Genomic DNA, 18,829 nt, shown 5'->3' on the forward strand with positions numbered 1-18,829 from the left:
ATATTAAAGTCATTTCAAGTGCACTAAGTACTTAGAAACCTAATGCTTACCCGAGATTTACAATATAACACACTCTTAGCTCACTACTCTTCTCTACCTCTACCTCTACCTCTTACACTCTCTTGCTTATGGCTCGCTCTTACATCATAGCAAGAATGAAAACTCCTACCCCTATTTATAGAGTTTAATGGTCCTTGGATTGTTTACTCATGTCAACATCATTACCATTGATTTTACAAATATCGAATGGTTAAATTGTTCATCTAGAATATCTAGTCCTATTTGTTTATTTTATATTCTAGAATCTTTCCAAAGTAATATCTCTTATTTTATCTAGAAGTTGCATTCGCTTTTAACAAAAAGTTTGAGCATATTTGGGGGGAAAGCTCCTCCTGAACGCTTGCAGGAACTAATTGGAATAATTGAAGGGCAGGCTGATTTAGATGCTCGATTTGATGTTAGTGCTTATTTGCTGAATAGTGGTGAAAGGTGAAAGGATGTGGACCATAAAAGTTAAAAAATAGTTTTACTGTTCAAGATTGTCTCCTTTATGTAGCATTACACTGCCATTATTTTGAACCTTATAACTTTTCACATGGTTTTTGGTATAGGTTTCAGATGCGGATCATATTGATAGGTTAATTGTCTCTTACCGTTAAATAATTTTACTGCGGGGTGCAACTGGCAGCAATATCCTCTACTACTTGAACAAGCACATTATACCTGTTTTCGATGAGGTGAAATACCACATTTCTTGCGTCAAGTATTGCAACACGTGTAGCTGAGGCTCATTTTGTATGAACCTTGATATCAGTCCAGTTAATTTACATTTATTCTAGACTTCTAGTTCGTTCTTCTTTACAGTTAGCACTGTTTTTCTGATACAGAATGAAAAGTTCTCATGGCTAATTTTCTAGTCCTTAGTGGTTATGAAGGTTTGAAACGTTGTCATGGATGTGGATGAATCTTAAAAGTTTCTTTGAGCTCCAGAGCCTGGGCATATGTCTTTTTTCTATTTGAAGTTGTTGAATTCCTTATTTGCCTTGGTACCTTTTGGCTTTTAGTTGATCAGATCTTCTGAAATTGGGATTGATCTGATTTCACAAGTAGGTTTGTTTTTTCTATTTAGCTTCTTGCTGATTGATTCTGGAAGCTATGGAAGTGGTAGTGCAAAAGTTGCATGTTATATAGTTCCAACTTCCAACTTAATTCTGAATGGCAATAGAGTTTGCTGGGAAGCTGCTCATGGTCCATAATATCAGCTGCATGTATAAAATATCTGAACGCCTTAATATATACTAACATCCACTCAGTAAGAAAAAATTGAAAATACTAATGCCTTGGGAACTCTAGAAATGTTTCTTAAATACGATGTCTCTTGGCATTTTTGTATTTCTGTATGCTCCATGAAAATCAGAAATTCTCCTTGCAATAAATTCTTGAGGAACTCTTTTCTGAATAATCTCGCATGAGCCTCTATTTGTTCTACCTTATAGCTAGTACTGTGTACAGGAATGACTATATTTCATAATGTCTGTGCCTTACAGCTCCAGGAGGAATGAAAGCTAGATTTGCTCAAAGCTTTAGCAGAAATTTTGCCTTACACAACACCACACCACAGGATTCACGTCAGATTCTCCCTTTATTGTTCAGCTTTTAAAGGTATCAGAATGCATATTCTTATCGTATCTTGTTTAGTTGGAGTTTTCTGATAATATTTATCTCATAGATGTTTATATCTATACCATCTCAGTTTGTTTATAACTCTTTTTGCTTCCCTTTCTCAGAAGTACATGCCTAGGAGGAAGACGGGGGGAAGAAACAAACTTTACCTACGTTGAATGCTTGCTATTTGTCTTTCATCATTTTTCTCACAAGGTGTTTTTTCCCCTTCACTATCTTGTTCACTTGTTGCATAAATTTATTTTCTGAAGTTTTTATTTGAATTTTATTGCCACATAGGCTCCCAATGCCACAAATAGTCTATGAGGTTACTAGATTGTGACTGGTCAACCATCAGATAGGCTTGGGGAAGACTTCTCAGAGCATTATAAGGACTTCACTGAAAGATAAATTGGCCTCTCTTCTCCCTTAAGCTATACATTAAAAAAAAAAAGAAAACTATGTTTTTCTTCTTCCTTAACTTTTCTATGATTGTATACCAATCCTAATTTGTTTATCTGTGTATGTACAGACCAATAAATTGATCTTGTTGAAGACATTCTTTGTTTTCTTTTTATCTTGAAATATCCTGCTGTGGGTGTGAACAGAAATTGAGCAAAAGGTACTTCTATCAATGAAATCTGTTGTGAGCTATTTAGCTAACACTATTCACTAGATGAAGTAGATTAGACAGGCATTGCCAATAAGCTGTTTCTTCCCTACTCCCATTTTGTTCCCAGTTTTGAACAAGTCCTTAAAAACAATATTATGTTGAATCAAAGAATTGTTTGATATATTATTGTATGACTCCTATTTTTGTAGAAAAAACAAAAAGATCTACCGAACAAAGTTGTACAATTTGTTGAGGAACAAGCAACTGCTTAATGGTTGCCTAAGTTATGATTGTAATCCATTGTTTAACTTCAACGTAGAGGTCCAGGTTGGCTGTGCCCCAACTTCACATATAAGCCTAGGCCCTAGAGTGCTCCAATGGAAAGGAAAATTTGAAATGTCCCCAGACCTTTCATCCTCAGTTGCATTGTTGTCAGTACTGTTCTAAATGCTTCTTTTATATCGTCCTTACTAACTTTCTAGTGAATGTTGGTCATGATTGAGTAGTGTTGAAGACCTAACTAGGGCCACCATGAAGAAGTTAACTCTAGCAATGGCTGAGAACAACAAAGCTATGGCAGCAGCTAAATCTGATGAAGCAAAAGATGGCATCGTGAGTTTGTTCTTAAAACATATTTTAGTTTGTTTTCAGTTTTTCTTATTAACTTTGCTCTTCGTTTTCTGATAGTAGAAAACTCAAAAGCAGAATACCACAACTGGTTTGCAGACCTGCAATAATGTTGAGCATTGGCCCGCAATGTAACATGTGACCAGCAGCTCACCATGCAAACCAGCAATGGAGCAGAACCGAGTGCAGCAGCTAGTTTGATCCATTTTGTTCCTATGAAACTTAGTTTAGTTTCCTTGTAATTTGTTACTAAAGCTAGTTGGATTAGTTTTTGATTTGTACTTGATGTAATAGCTGAAATGTGAGCTTGCTTTTACTTGTAATTCAAAGATAGTCTTGGCTTGTATTAGTGGAAGCAGTTACATTATTAGGTAACTGTCAAATTGGCATGTAAGTTGTAACTCATATATTTTGAATTTTATCAATGAAAATTATAATGTTGTCCGGCCATCATCTTTGTTCAAACTCTCATTCTCTTTGTTTTTGCTTCAATCTCTTTGTTTTGCTTCTGTTTTGGCTTTGTTCTACTGCCATTGTTCCAACAAATGGTAATCAGAGCCTATCATCTTTGAGGGCCTCTGTTGTTGGTTGTTTCATTTGAGAAAACAAAAGCACGAGAAGTAAGAATCTGAAGCTGTTGAGTTTGGTTCAACAAAATGAGTTTCACACCACCTCCACCTCCAGTGTTTGCTGGTGAGAACTACCATATTTGAGTAGTCAAGATGAAGACATACCTTCAAGCACAAGATTTGTGGAGTGTAGTTGAGAATGATTTCGAACCACCTTTATTGAAGGCTAATCCCACGATTGGTCAAATGAGGCAGCATGCTGAGAAGAGTACAAAGAAGCACAAAGCCTTGGCTTACTTGCAGAATGGAGTGTCTGATGTAATCTTCACTCAAATCATGGCCTGCAATACACCCAAGGAAGCATGGGAGAGGCTGAAGGAGGAGTTCATGGGGTCGGATAAGACAAGGCAGCAACAGTTGATCAACTTGAGGAGAGATTTTGAGAATCTGAAGATGAAAGAGTCTGAGACTATAAAGCAATACTCAAACAGAATTATGGCCACTGTCAACAGCATAAGGCTCCTTAGAGAAGACTTCAATGAAAGCAGAGTTGTTGAGAAGGTCATCACTACCCTTCTAAAGAAGTTCGAGTCAAAGATTTCATCACTTGAGGACTCGATAGATTTGTCAGCCATTTCACTGTCTAAGCTGATAAACTCCCTGTATGCTCTTGAACAAAGAAGAGCTAATAGGCAGGAAGAGCATCCTGAAGTAGCCTTCCAAGCAAAGGCCAAAGATAGCTCTAGTTCAAGTCAGAAAGGAAATAAGCCTTGACTTGACAAGAGGGAGAAACCAAGGAGAGATGCAGGCAAGAGGAGGTTTCCACCATGTATCCATTGCAAGAAGACCACACATTTGGAGAAATATTACTGGTATAGGCCAGACATCCAATGTAGGAGCTGCAAACAGTTTGGCCATGTTGAGAAAGTGTGCAAGAATAAAAGAAAGGCTCCAGCACAGCAGCAGATCCTAGCCCAAGCTGCTGAGGATCTTCAAACTCAAGAGGAGCATGTCTTCACTGCCTCATGCTTTGCAAGCACAAGTAAAGTTAAATGCAATTGGCTTGTAGATAGTGGCTACACACACCACATGGCAGCTGATGGAAAGCCTGTTCCAAGACATTGACAGAAGCTTTGCCTCGAATGTAACACCCCCTAACCCCAAACCGTTACCGGAACGAGGTTATGAGACATTACCGGACATATCAGACAACTTACGAATAATTTACAATTAATATAACTTTCATAGTATAATATAATAATTAAGTCCCTATCTTGAACTCTCGAAGTTCAAACACGTATTAAAAGTAGAACGGGACTTGTTCGAGTATTACAATTTTTTTTATAAAAATTTCGGCAGCATTTCTGCTTATTTTTACCTAAACCTCCTGCAAATTCAAACCAAAACAACCAACACCAATATTTCACATTCATATACTAATATTTATATTATTAACAAAATTTTAATTTAATAACTATCATAGCATCATTCAAAATTGATTAAAAACTTCATTCATTTAACAACTTAATGTTCATGTATCAAAATATCATGTACTTTCCTTACCATTTCATTTAACCATCTAAATTTTATAATTCATCCTTCACTACTCAAAGTAATATACATATTCAAGTGACTAAATAACACCTATGTACATGCCACCTTTACCCAAAAGAAAAATATACATCACCAAGTTTGTGTTGGAGTCGGGATTGTTCTAGATGCTGAGCCGGGACACTTGACTTCTACTAACCTGCGCACGGAAACAACCGTACGCTAAGTATGGATATACTCAGTGGTATTACTATAAATCAAGACTATTTAACATTAATAAATTACAAACATCAACCATAAATTTTATAATTATTTAAACTACTTTTATATAAAATTATTTTACTTCATAAATCTTAAATTCATAATTTATTTTTCTCATACTAACTCAATTCATAATTTAGTTCATACATTCTTTCTCGTACTTTTCAATAGTGCTAAAACAAATAATCTCATTTTCAAAATTTCATTTCAATTATTTACCCTATTAACAAAGCTCGGACTATGACAGATACGCGGATTCCATCCAAACACACCAGAATGTCCAACCCAAACACACCCGGAATATTGTAAATCCTCCATAACACACCGGTATAATATGTCCTCCCAAACACACCAATAAGGCATTAAATGCCTATTCGGATAAACCGAAGTATATAATAACAGAAACATCCTCTCGGCCGAACTACAATCTCTTCATCACATCACAAATCCAATGGCATGCCATTTGTATCGAATCTAGTCCGACAAGTTAATAGGGTATTATTTTATTTTTTTTTCTAATTTCAATTTCATTTACACAAAAATTTTCAATACTCATTCAATTCAAATATCTATTATCTTAATTCATATACAAATTAATTTTCACACAAGTGTATACCATCAACACCATACATTTGTCACAATTTATTTATTTTCAATCAATACACTTTTCAAATAATCACATATTCCATAATTCACTTATTCAATTCAATTTGATTCAATTTATATCACTTTCATTTTCACTCAATATTCATATCGATTTCACATACTTACCTCAAGTCTTATTTACCATACATAACAATTAAAATTTCAGCAATCAATAATAATTAAAATTTGAATTATAGTAATACACATCGTAATTCTCCCGTTTTAGTCCTCGATGACTTTCTCCTTTCCTTTCGATGCTGATGCTTCCGGTTCTTTGTTGGCTACAAAAATAATAGTAATTTACATTATTATTTACAGCATTAATTATAATAAATAATTAAATTTCTAAACAACTCCTACCTTATTCCCAATTTAATCCTAACTAAACTTAATTATTTTCTTAATCCAATTCACTCTCTTTTTCTATTCAAATTTTGTCTAAACTTATATTTAACTATAAAATTTCTAGCATATTTCCCTAATTTCGAAATTTCTTCAATTTAGTCCCTACAACATAAAACTTATAGCCTAGTTTACAATTTAATCCCTTAATCAATTCTAACTTAGAATTCATTCAATTAAATCCCTAATTCCATAATTTTTCCAACATGAACCCTACTTGGAAACATATGAACTCTTGAACTATCAACTTAATTTCATCAAAATCTTGTTTCAAAGCTCCTAAAACATCAAAATTAACTAAAAATGACTTAATTGACTTACCAAATTAACTCCAAGCTTCAAATCCTTAGTTTTCTCTTTTATTTTTCTTTCCCTTTTTCTTTCTCTTTTCTCCCCTGCTTCCCGTTTTCAACTCTGTTTCTATTTCCTTTTGTTTCTTTATTTCTTTAATTCTTTTATACTTTATTATTTTATTAACATAATATAATATTAATATAATATATTAAAATATCTTTTACTTTAATATTAAGTAAATTAATAATTATATAACAAGTGTACATATTTATATTATTACAAATGTCATTATCTAATTTGCTTATTAAATAAAAATCTCATGATTTAATTAATACAATTAATAATTATAAAATATCTTTATACTTAAATTATAAGTAATTAAATATTTAAATTACAAATGTACCCATACAATTCTTACACATGTATATTTTATTACCATACAATTGTCTTCTATTTAATTTATTTATAATATATTATCAATTAAATAATCATAACAATTTAATATAAAACCATAATAATAATCATTATAATATATAAAACCTAAAAAAATCTTTGATTTTATTTCACCAATATGCCACCTCATTTGTAGTCAATGGCTTAATTGCCATTTTAATCCTTTTTATTTTCTATTGCTTTATAATTAAACTTTTATCCTTTATTCAATTTAATCCTTTTTATTACTTACTCTAAATTAAGCTAAATTCACTTAATTAGATCCTAATTAGACACACCACTAGGCTCATAAATATTTTTAATAATTATTTTCGAACTTATTTCACTAAGACGGAGGCCTTATAACTCACTTTTCCAGTGCCCATGAATTTCAGGTCATTACACTTCTACCATCCCTTCCACCAAAAGTTATACCGTCCAGTGCTCTATTAACAAGCTGATTTTGCATGTCACCAGCTCCACGACCCTTCTTTGTCACCAAATTTTTGGATCCATTAGCTGCAGGGGCAGTATAGCAAGAGTCCACTTACATATGAAAAGAAATTTAGTTATATTTGGTTCAGTTTTATTAAAGTTAATGTGGCTCACCAACCCTCATATTACGTTAAACATGTGGGTCTGGTTATCAGTAAAGCAAAAGAGAAATGAAGGGTAAAAAGGAATCCTGTTATGAACAGAAAATAACAGTTAAAGATCAAACAGGTAACTTACCCAGTTGGAGTTGCAGTGGAGGGTGCAGAAGGTTTTATAGCTTCTTTCCAGGAAAGATTGACACTCCTATCTCCAACAAATGCTGTCGTTTTTTAATGTAAGGGTTGAATGGGTAAAAATAATAAAAGATAAGATGCTGAAGAGTTTAGGCCTACACGACACATGCAAGACCTAGAAGACAAATTTCACTCCTATCTACCCTTGTCATAGCTAAAATGTTATTTGTTGGAACAATGGTAGTATAACAAAGCCAAAACAGAAGCAAAACAAAGAGATTGAAGCAAAAATAAAGAGAATGAGAGTTTGAACAAAGATGATGGCCGTACAACATTATAATTTTCATTGATAAAATTCAAAATATATGAGTTACAACTTACATGCCAATTTGACAGTTACCTAATAATGTAACTGCTCCCACTAATACAATCCAAGACTATCTTTGAATTACAAGTAAAAGCAAGCTCACATTTAAGCTATTACATCAAGTACAAATAAAAAACTAATCCAACTGGCTTTAGTAACAAATTACAAGGAAACTCAACTAACTTTCATAGGAACAAAATGGATCAAACTAGCTGCCGCACTCGGTTCTGCTCCATTGCTGGTCTGCATGGTGAGCTGCTGATCACATGTTGCATTGCAGGCCCATGCTCAACACTCCTTCTTGGACTATATGCAACAAACACCAATCTTGCTTCTTAAGACCTCAAATCTTGTAACCCCAAGTGGCTTAGTTAAAATGTCAGCTAACTGATTTTCTGAACTACAATGAACAAGCATGATTTCTCCTGATTGCTCAGCCTTTAGAACAAAGTGAAACTTAATTTTAAAGTGCTTGGTCTTGCCATGAAAAACTGGATTTTGGCTATTGCTACTGCTGATTGATTATCAACTTTGATTTCAGTAGGGTCAAGTTGTTCTTTATTTAGATCACTTAGCAATTTTCTAATCCAAATGGCTTGATTCACTGCTGTAGCAGCTGCAATGTACTCTGCTTCAGCTGTGGATTGAGCAACAGTTTGTTGGTTCTTTGAACTCCAGCAAAATACTCTTGAGCCAAGGGTAAAGAAGTAACCCGAGGTGCTCTTCATGTCGTCTACAGAGCCAGCTCAATCACTATCAGAGTATCTTGTCAGCTTAAGCTCATTCTCTTCCTTAAACATGACTCCATAGTTCAAAGTCCTTTTGTTGTATCTGAGGATTCTTTTAGCTGCCTTAAAGTGAACCAGATTACAGCAATGCATGAATCTTGATAGGATATTAACACTAAACATAACATCAAGCCTAGTTGCTGTTAAGTAAAGCAAGCAACCTACTAGGCTTCGATATTCCTTCTCATCGACCTTGTCTTGATTTCCACTTTTAGTCAGTTTCTCCCTTGTGCCACTAGTGTACTGACTGATTTACAATTAGCCATGCATGATCTATTGAGAATCTTCAATGCAAAGGCTTGTTGGCTAATAAAAATGCCTTGATCAGATTGATTTACTTCCATGCCAAGGAAGTATGTCATGACTCCCAAGTCTGTCATGTCAAATACTTCCAGCATTTGCTCTTTGAATTCATTGATCTGTTCATCTTTGCTTCCAGTCACAAGTAAATTATCTACATAGAGTGATACAATCAATAAAGTTTCACCTTCTGATCTCTTCACATAGAGTGTGGCTTCACTAACACTCTTTTCAAATATGAGCCTAGACAGGTAAGTATCTATCCTGTCATACCAGGCTCTTGGCACCTTTTTCAAGCCATACAAGGCATTCTCCAGCCTATAAACCTTGTCATCTTGTCTTAGGACCTTAAAACCTTCTAGTTGCTTGATAAAAATCTCCTCCTTGAGAAAGCCATTAGGAAATGCTGACTTAACATCTAACTGGTGAACCTTCCAATGTTTCTGTGCAGCTAAGGCAAATAGGAGCTTGATTGTGTCAAGCCTTGCTACTGGAGCAAAAGTCTCCATGAAATCAATGCCATACTACTGGCTATACCCTTTCACCACAAGCCTTGCCTTATGTTTGTTCAATGAGCCATCAGCATTAAACTTGGCTCTAAAAACCCACTTGACACCAATAACTTTCTTCTGGTCTGTCCTATCAACCAAGTCTCATGTCTCATTCTTCTTAATCATATCAAACTCAACTTCCATAGCCTTTCTCTAGCACTTATCCCTTATAGCTTCTTCATAGCTCAAAGGCTCAACTATTGCAATATTGCACCTATGGTAGATATCTGCAATGGTTCTGGTGCCTCTCACAGGAGGATTATCAATGTTTGCATTTCCAGGTTCACTTTCAGCTGGCTCTAAGCTGATGTCAAACTGATCTTCTTCAAACTGACTTGCATTTGAACCATCCCAACTTCAAACCTTTTCTTCATCAAATCTGATGTCTCTACTCACCAAAATATTCCTTATTGAGGGATCATAAACTCTATAGCCCTTCTTGGTACTGCTATAACCAACAAATATACCAGGATAGACTTTCTCTCTAGCTTGGTTCTTCTTTTAGCTGGAATGAGAACATAACACACACATCCAAACACTTTCAGATGAGAAACAGATGGTTTGAGTCCATACCAGGCTTCAAAAGGTGTTTTGTCCTTCACAGCTCTAGTTGAAAGCTTGTTGAGTAGATACACTGAGATATCAACAGCCTTAGCCCAAAATTTGCTTGGAAGTTTACTTTGAAATAGCAAACATCTAGCCATATCCATGACTGTCCTGTTTTTTCTTTCACAAACTTCATTTTGTTGTGGAGTATAAACTGTGGTTAACTGATGGAGGATCCCTGCCTGCTCACAAAGTTTTTGAAACCTTTCAGACAAGTATTCAGTCCTATTGTCAGTTTTCAAGGTTTTGATCTTGCAACCTGACTGATTCTCTACTAGTGCCTTAAATCTACTAAAGGCATGAAACACTTCGGACTTCTGTTTTAAGAAGTAAACCCAGTAAAATCTAGTCAGATCATCTATGAACAGCACAAAGTACTTGACGTCATTCAAAGAAGGGGACTTCGTTGGTCCACAAACATCAGCGTGCAGAAGCTCAAGTCTTTCTCGAGCTCTCTATGCCTGGTTAACTGGAAAAGGCAATCTAGCTTGTTTACCAAGCTAACAAACTTCACAAACAGTTTCCCTTGCCTCAACTTTGGACATATCCTCTACCAAATTTAACTGGTGCAACAGATCAAGTGATCTGAAATTAGCATGGCCTAGTCTTCTATGCCATAGGCCGTCATTATCAGCTAGGCTCATATAAGCCTTATTCTCAAGCTGATTCACATCAAGCATAAAGCATTTGTTTACCATGCCTACTATGATCATTTCCTGGCCATGAAAGCCTTCAATAACACATGAACCATTCTTGAAAACTAGTGAGTAGCCTTTTTCAACTAATTGACCAACACTTAATAAGTTCTGATCAATGTTAGGTACAAAGAGCACATCTGAAATAACTTTGTTACTTGAACCAGCGTTGATCACTATATTGCCCTAGCCTTTGGCTTCAATCAGATTCCCATTGCCTATTTTGACTTTCGATGTAATGACCTGAAATTCACGGGCACTGAAAAAGTGAGTTATAGGGCCTCCGTCTTAGTGAAATAAGTTCGAAAATAATTATTAAAATATTTATGAGCCTAGTGGTGTGTCTAATTAGGATCTAATTAAGTGAATTTAGCTTAATTTAGAGTAAATAATAAAAAGGATTAAATTGAATAAAGGGTAAAAGTTTAATTATAAAGCAATAGAAAATAAAATGGATTAAAATGGCAATTAAGCCATTGACTACAAATGAGGTGGCATATTGGTGAAATAAAATCAAAGATTTTTTTTAGGTTTTATATATTATAATGATTATTATTATGGTTTTATATTAAATTGTTATGATTATTTAATTGATAATATATTATAAATAAATTAAATAGAAGACAATTGTATGGTAATAAAATATACATGTGTAAGAATTGTATGGGTACATTTGTAATTTAAATATTTAATTACTTATAATTTAAGTATAAAGATATTTTATAATTATTAATTGTATTAATTAAATCATGAGATTTTTATTTAACAAGCAAATTAGATAATGACATTTATAATAATATAAATATGTACACTTGTTATATAATTATTAATTTACTTAATATTAAAGTAAAAGATATTTTAATATATTATATTAATATTATATTATGTTAATAAAATAATAAAGTATAAAAGAATTAAAGAAATAAAGAAACAAAAGGAAATAGAAACAGAGTTGAAAACGGGAAGCAGGGGAGAAAAGAGAAAGAAAAAGAGAAAGAAAAATAAAAGAGAAAACTAAGGATTTGAAGCTTGGAGTTAATTTGGTAAGTCAATTAAGTCATTTTTAGTTAATTTTGATGTTTTAGGAGCTTTGAAACAAGATTTTGATGAAATTAAGTTGATAGTTCAAGAGTTCATATGTTTCCAAGTAGGGTTCATGTTGGAAAAATTATGGAATTAGGGATTTAATTGAATGAATTCTAAGTTAGAATTGATTAAGGGATTAAATTGTAAACTAGGCTATAAGTTTTATGTTGTAGGGACTAAATTGAAGAAATTTCGAAATTAGGGAAATATGCTAGAAATTTTATAGTTAAATATAAGTTTAGACAAAATTTGAATAGAAAAAGAGAGTGAATTGGATTAAGAAAATAATTAAGTTTAGTTAGGATTAAATTGGGAATAAGGTAGGAGTTGTTTAGAAATTTAATTATTTATTATAATTAATGCTGTAAATAATAATGTAAATTACTATTATTTTTGTAGCCAACAAAGAACCGGAAGCATCAGCATCGAAAGGAAAGGAGAAAGTCATCGAGGACTAAAACGGGAGAATTACGGTGTGTATTACTATAATTCAAATTTTAATTATTATTGATTGCTGAAATTTTAATTGTTATGTATGGTAAATAAGACTTGAGGTAAGTATGTGAAATCGATATGAATATTGAGTGAAAATGAAAGTGATATAAATTGAATCAAATTGAATTGAATAAGTGAATTATGGAATATGTGATTATTTGAAAAGTGTATTGATTGAAAATAAATAAATTGTGACAAATGTATGGTGTTGATGGTATACACTTGTGTGAAAATTAATTTGTATATGAATTAAGATAATAGATATTTGAATTGAATGAGTATTGAAAATTTTGTGTAAATGAAATTGAAATTAGAAAAAAAATAAAATAATACCCTATTAACTTGTCGGACTAGATTCGATACAAATGGCATGCCATTGGATTTGTGATGTGATGAAGAGATTGTAGTTCGGCCGAGAGGATGTTTCTGTTATTATATACTTCGGTTTATCCGAATAGGCATTTAATGCCTTATTGGTGTGTTTGGGAGGACATATTATACCGGTGTGTTATGGAGGATTTACAATATTCCGGGTGTGTTTGGGTTGGACATTCTGGTGTGTTTGGATGGAATCCGCGTATCTGTCATAGTCCGAGCTTTGTTAATAGGGTAAATAATTGAAATGAAATTTTGAAAATGAGATTATTTGTTTTAGCACTATTGAAAAGTACGAGAAAGAATGTATGAACTAAATTATGAATTGAGTTAGTATGAGAAAAATAAATTATGAATTTAAGATTTATGAAGTAAAATAATTTTATATAAAAGTAGTTTAAATAATTATAAAATTTATGGTTGATGTTTGTAATTTATTAATGTTAAATAGTCTTGATTTATAGTAATACCACTGAGTATATCCATACTTAGCGTACGGTTGTTTCCGTGCGCAGGTTAGTAGAAGTCAAGTGTCCCGGCTCAGCATCCAGAACAATCCCGACTCCAACACAAACTTGGTGATGTATATTTTCTTTTGGGTAAAGGTGGCATGTACATAGGTGTTATTTAGTCACTTGAATATGTATATTACTTTGAGTAGTGAAGGATGAATTATAAAATTTAGATGGTTAAATGAAATGGTAAGGAAAGTACATGATATTTTGATACATGAACATTAAGTTGTTAAATGAATGAAGTTTTTAATCAATTTTGAATGATGCTATGATAGTTATTAAATTAAAATTTTGTTAATAATATAAATATTAGTATATGAATGTGAAATATTGGTGTTGGTTGTTTTGGTTTGAATTTGCAGGAGGTTTAGGTAAAAATAAGCAGAAATGCTGCCGAAATTTTTATAAAAAAAATTGTAATACTCGAACAAGTCCCGTTCTACTTTTAATACGTGTTTGAACTTCGAGAGTTCAAGATAGGGACTTAATTATTATATTATACTATGAAAGTTATATTAATTGTAAATTATTCGTAAGTTGTCTGATATGTCCGGTAATGTCTCATAACCTCGTTCCGGTAACGGTTTGGGGTTAGGGGGTGTTACATTCGAGGCAAAGCTTCTGTCAATGTCTTGGAACAGGCTTTCCATCAGCTGCCATGTGGTGTGTGTAGCCACTATCTACAAGCCAATTGCATTTAACTTTACTTGTGCTTGCAAAGCATGAGGCAGTGAAGACATGCTCCTCTTGAGTTTGAAGATCCTCAGCAGCTTGGGCTAGGATCTGCTGCTGTGCTGGAGCCTTTCTTTTATTCTTGCACACTTTCTCAACATGGCCAAACTGTTTGCAGCTCCTACATTGGATGTCTGGCCTATACCAGTAATATTTCTCCAAATGTGTGGTCTTCTTGCAATGGATACATGGTGGAAACCTCCTCTTGCCTGCATCTCTCCTTGGTTTCTCCCTCTTGTCAAGTCAAGGCTTATTTCCTTTCTGACTTGAACTAGAGCTATCTTTGGCCTTTGCTTGGAAGGCTACTTCAGGATGCTCTTCCTGCCTATTAGCTCTTCTTTGTTCAAGAGCATACAGGGAGTTTATCAGCTTAGACAGTGAAATGGCTGACAAATCTATCGAGTCCTCAAGTGATGAAATCTTTGACTCGAACTTCTTTAGAAGGGTAGTGATGACCTTCTCAACAACTCTGCTTTCATTGAAGTCTTCTCTAAGGAGCCTTATGCTGTTGACAGTGGCCATAATTCTGTTTGAGTATTGCTTTATAGTCTCAGACTCTTTCATCTTCAGATTCTCAAAATCTCTCCTCAAGTTGATCAACTGTTGCTGCCTTGTCTTATCCGACCCCATGAACTCCTCCTTCAGCCTCTCCCATGCTTCCTTGGGTGTATTGCAGGCCATGATTTGAGTGAAGATTACATCAGACACTCCATTCTGCAAGTAAGCCAAGGCTTTGTGCTTCTTTGTACTCTTCTCAGCATGCTGCCTCATTTGACCAATCGTGGGATTAGCCTTCAATAAAGGTGGTTCGAAATCATTCTCAACTACACTCCACAAATCTTGTGCTTGAAGGTATGTCTTCATCTTGACTACTCAAATATGGTAGTTCTCACCAGCAAACACTGGAGGTGGAGGTGGTGTGAAACTCATTTTGTTGAACCAAACTCAACAGCTTCAGATTCTTACTTCTCGTGCTTTTGTTTTCTCAAATGAAACAACCAACAACAGAGGCCCTCAAAGATGATAGGCTCTGATTACCATTTGTTGGAACAATGGCAGTAGAACAAAGCCAAAACAGAAGCAAAACAAAGAGATTGAAGCAAAAACAAAGAGAATGAGAGTTTGAACAAAGATGATGGCCGGACAACATTATAATTTTCATTGATAAAATTCAAAATATATGAGTTACAACTTACATGCCAATTTGACAGTTACCTAATAATGTAACTGCTTCCACTAATACAAGCCAAGACTATCTTTGAATTACAAGTAAAAGCAAGCTCACATTTCAGCTATTACATCAAGTACAAATCAAAAACTAATCCAACTAGCTTAGTAACAAATTACAAGGAAACTAAACTAAGTTTCATAGGAACAAAATGGATCAAACTAGCTGCTGCACTCGGTTCTGCTCCATTGCTGGTTTGCATGGTGAGCTGCTGGTCACATGTTACATTGCGGGCCAATGCTCAACATTATTGCAGGTCTGCAAACCAGTTGTGGTATTCTGCTTTTGAGTTTTCTACTATCAGAAAACGAAGAGCAAAGTTAATAAGAAAAACTGAAAACAAACTAAAATATGTTTTAAGAACAAACTCACGATGCCATCTTTTGCTTCATCAGATTTAGCTGCTGCCATCGCTTTGTTGTTCTCAGCCATTGCTAGAGTTAACTTCTTCATGGTGGCCCTAGTTAGGTCTTCAACACTACTCAATCATGACCAACATTCACTAGAAAGTTAGTAAGGACGATATAAAAGAAGCATTTAGAACAGTACTGACAACAATGCAACTAAGGATGAAAGGTCTGGGGACATTTCAAATTTTCCTTTCCATTAGAGCACTCTAGGGCCTAGGCTTATATGTGAAGTTGGGGCACAGCCAACCTGGACCTCTACGTTGAAGTTAAACAATGGATTACAATCATAACTTAGGCAACCATTAAGCAGTTGCTTGTTCCTCAACAAATTGTACAACTTTGTTCGGTAGATCTTTTTGTTTTTTCTTCAAAAATAGGAGTCATACAATAATATATCAAACAATTCTTTGATTCAACATAATATTGTTTTTAAGGACTTGTTCAAAATTGGGAACAAAATGGGAGTAGGGAAGAAACAGCTTATTGGCAATGCCTGTCTAATCTACTTCATCTAGTGAATAGTGTTAGCTAAATAGCTCACAACAGATTTCATTGATAGAAGTTCCTTTTGCTCAATTTCTGTTCACACCCACAGCAGGATATTTCAAGATAAAAAGAAAACAAAGAATGTCTTCAACAAGATCAATTTATTGGTCTGTACATACACAGATAAACAAATTAGGATTGGTATACAATCATAGAAAAGTTAAGGAAGAAGAAAAACATAGTTTTTTTTTAAATGTATAGCATAAGGGAGAAGAGAGGCCAATTTATCTTTCAGTGAAATCCTTATAATGCTCTGAGAAGTCTTCCCCAAGCCTATCTGATGGTTGACCAGTCACAATCTAGTAACCTCATAGACTATTTGTGGCATTAGGAGCCTATGTGGCAATAAAATTCAAATAAAAACTTCAGAAAATAAATTTATGCAACAAGTGAACAAGATAGTGAAGGGGAAAAAACACCTTGTGAGAAAAATGATGAAAGACAAATAGCAAGCATTCAACGTAGGTAAAGTTTGTTTCTTCCCCCGTCTTCCTCCTAGGCATGTACTTCTGAGAAAGGGAAGCAAAAAGAGTTATAAACAAATTGAGATGGTATAGATATAAACATCTATGAGATAAATATTATCAGAAAACTCCAACTAAACAAGATACGATAAGAATATGCATTCTGATACCTTTAAAAGCTGAACAATAAAGGGAGAATCTGACGTGAATCCTGTGGTGTGGTGTTGTGTAAGGCAAAATTTCTGCTAAAGCTTTGAGCAAATCTAGCTTTCATTCCTCCTGGAGCTGTAAGGCACAGACATTATGAAATATAGTCATTCCTGTACACAGTACTAGCTATAAGGTAGAACAAATAGAGGCTCATGCGAGAGTATTCAGAAAAAAGTTCCTCAAGAATTTCTTGCAAGGAAAATTTCTGATTTTCATGGAGCATACAGAAATACAAAAATGCCAAGAGACATCGTATTTAAGAAACATTTCTAGAGTTCCCAAGGCATTAGTATTTTCAATTTTTTCTTACTGAGTGGATGTTAGTATATATTAAGGCGTTCAGATATTTTATACATGCAGCTGATATTATGGACCATGAGCAGCTTCCCAGCAAACTCTATTGCCATTCAGAATTAGGTTGGAAGTTGGAACTATATAACATGCAACTTTTGCACTACCACTTCCATAGCTTCCAGAATCAATCAGCAAGAAGCTAAATAGAAAAAACAAACCTACTTGTGAAATCAGATCAATCCCAATTTCAGAAGATCTGATCAACTAAAAGCCAAAAGGTACCAAGGCAAATAAGGAATTCAACAACTTCAAATAGAAAAAAGACATATGCCCAGGTTCTGGAGCTCAAAGAAACTTTTAAGATTCATCCACATCCATGACAATGTTTCAAACCTTCATAACCACTAAGGACTAGAAAATTAGCCATGAGAACTTTTCATTCTGTATCAGAAAAACAGTGCTAACTGTAAAGAAGAACGAACTAGAAGTCTAGAATAAATGTAAATTAACTGAACTGATATCAAGGTTCATACAAAATGAGCCTCGGCTACACGTGTTGCAATACTTGACGCAAGAAATGTGGTATTTCACCTCATCGAAAACAGGTATAATGTGCTTGTTCAAGTAGTAGAGGAACTTGCTGCCAGTTGCACCCCGCAGTAAAATTATTTAACGGTAAGAGACAATTAACCTATCAATATGATCCGCATCTGAAACCTATACCAAAAACCATGTGAAAAGTTATAAGGTTCAAAATAATGGCAGTGTAATGCTACATAAAGGAGACAATCTTGAACAGTAAAACTATTTTTTAACTTTTATGGTCCACATCCTTTCACCTTTCACCACTATTCAGCAAACAAGCACTAACATCAAATCGAGCATCTAAATCAGCCTGCCCTTCAATTATTCCAATTAGTTCCTGCAAGCGTTCAGGAGGAGCTTTCCCCCCAAATATGCTCAAACTTTTTGTTAAAAGCGAATGCAACTTCTAGATAAAATAAGAGATATTACTTTGGAAAGATTCTAGAATATAAAATAAACAAATAGGACTAGATATTCTAGATGAACAATTTAACCATTCGATATTTGTAAAATCAATGGTAATGATGTTGACATGAGTAAACAATCCAAGGACCATTAAACTCTATAAATAGGGGTAGGAGTTTTCATTCTTGCTATGATGTAAGAGCGAGCCATAAGCAAGAGAGTGTAAGAGGTAGAGGTAGAGGTAGAGAAGAGTAGTGAGCTAAGAGTGTATTATATTGTAAATCTCGGGTAAGCATTAGGTTTCTAAGTACTTAGTGCACTTGAAATGACTTTAATATATAGTCAGTTCTACCACCTGAATGATTAATGGTCGACTTTGCCACCCAAGTATTA

At 34.2% G+C, this 18,829-nt stretch overlaps 1 pseudogene; it reads right to left on the reverse strand.

Moving 5' to 3' along the window:
* Positions 1-7,447: 7,447 nt before the first annotated feature.
* On the reverse strand, positions 7,448-18,587 carry LOC121228865 (apoptosis inhibitor 5-like protein API5; annotated as a pseudogene).
* Positions 18,588-18,829: the final 242 nt, after the last annotated feature.

The sequence above is a fragment of the Gossypium hirsutum genome, chromosome A05 (assembly GCF_007990345.1).
Source record: "Gossypium hirsutum isolate 1008001.06 chromosome A05, Gossypium_hirsutum_v2.1, whole genome shotgun sequence".
Classification (NCBI taxonomy): domain Eukaryota; kingdom Viridiplantae; phylum Streptophyta; class Magnoliopsida; order Malvales; family Malvaceae; genus Gossypium; species Gossypium hirsutum.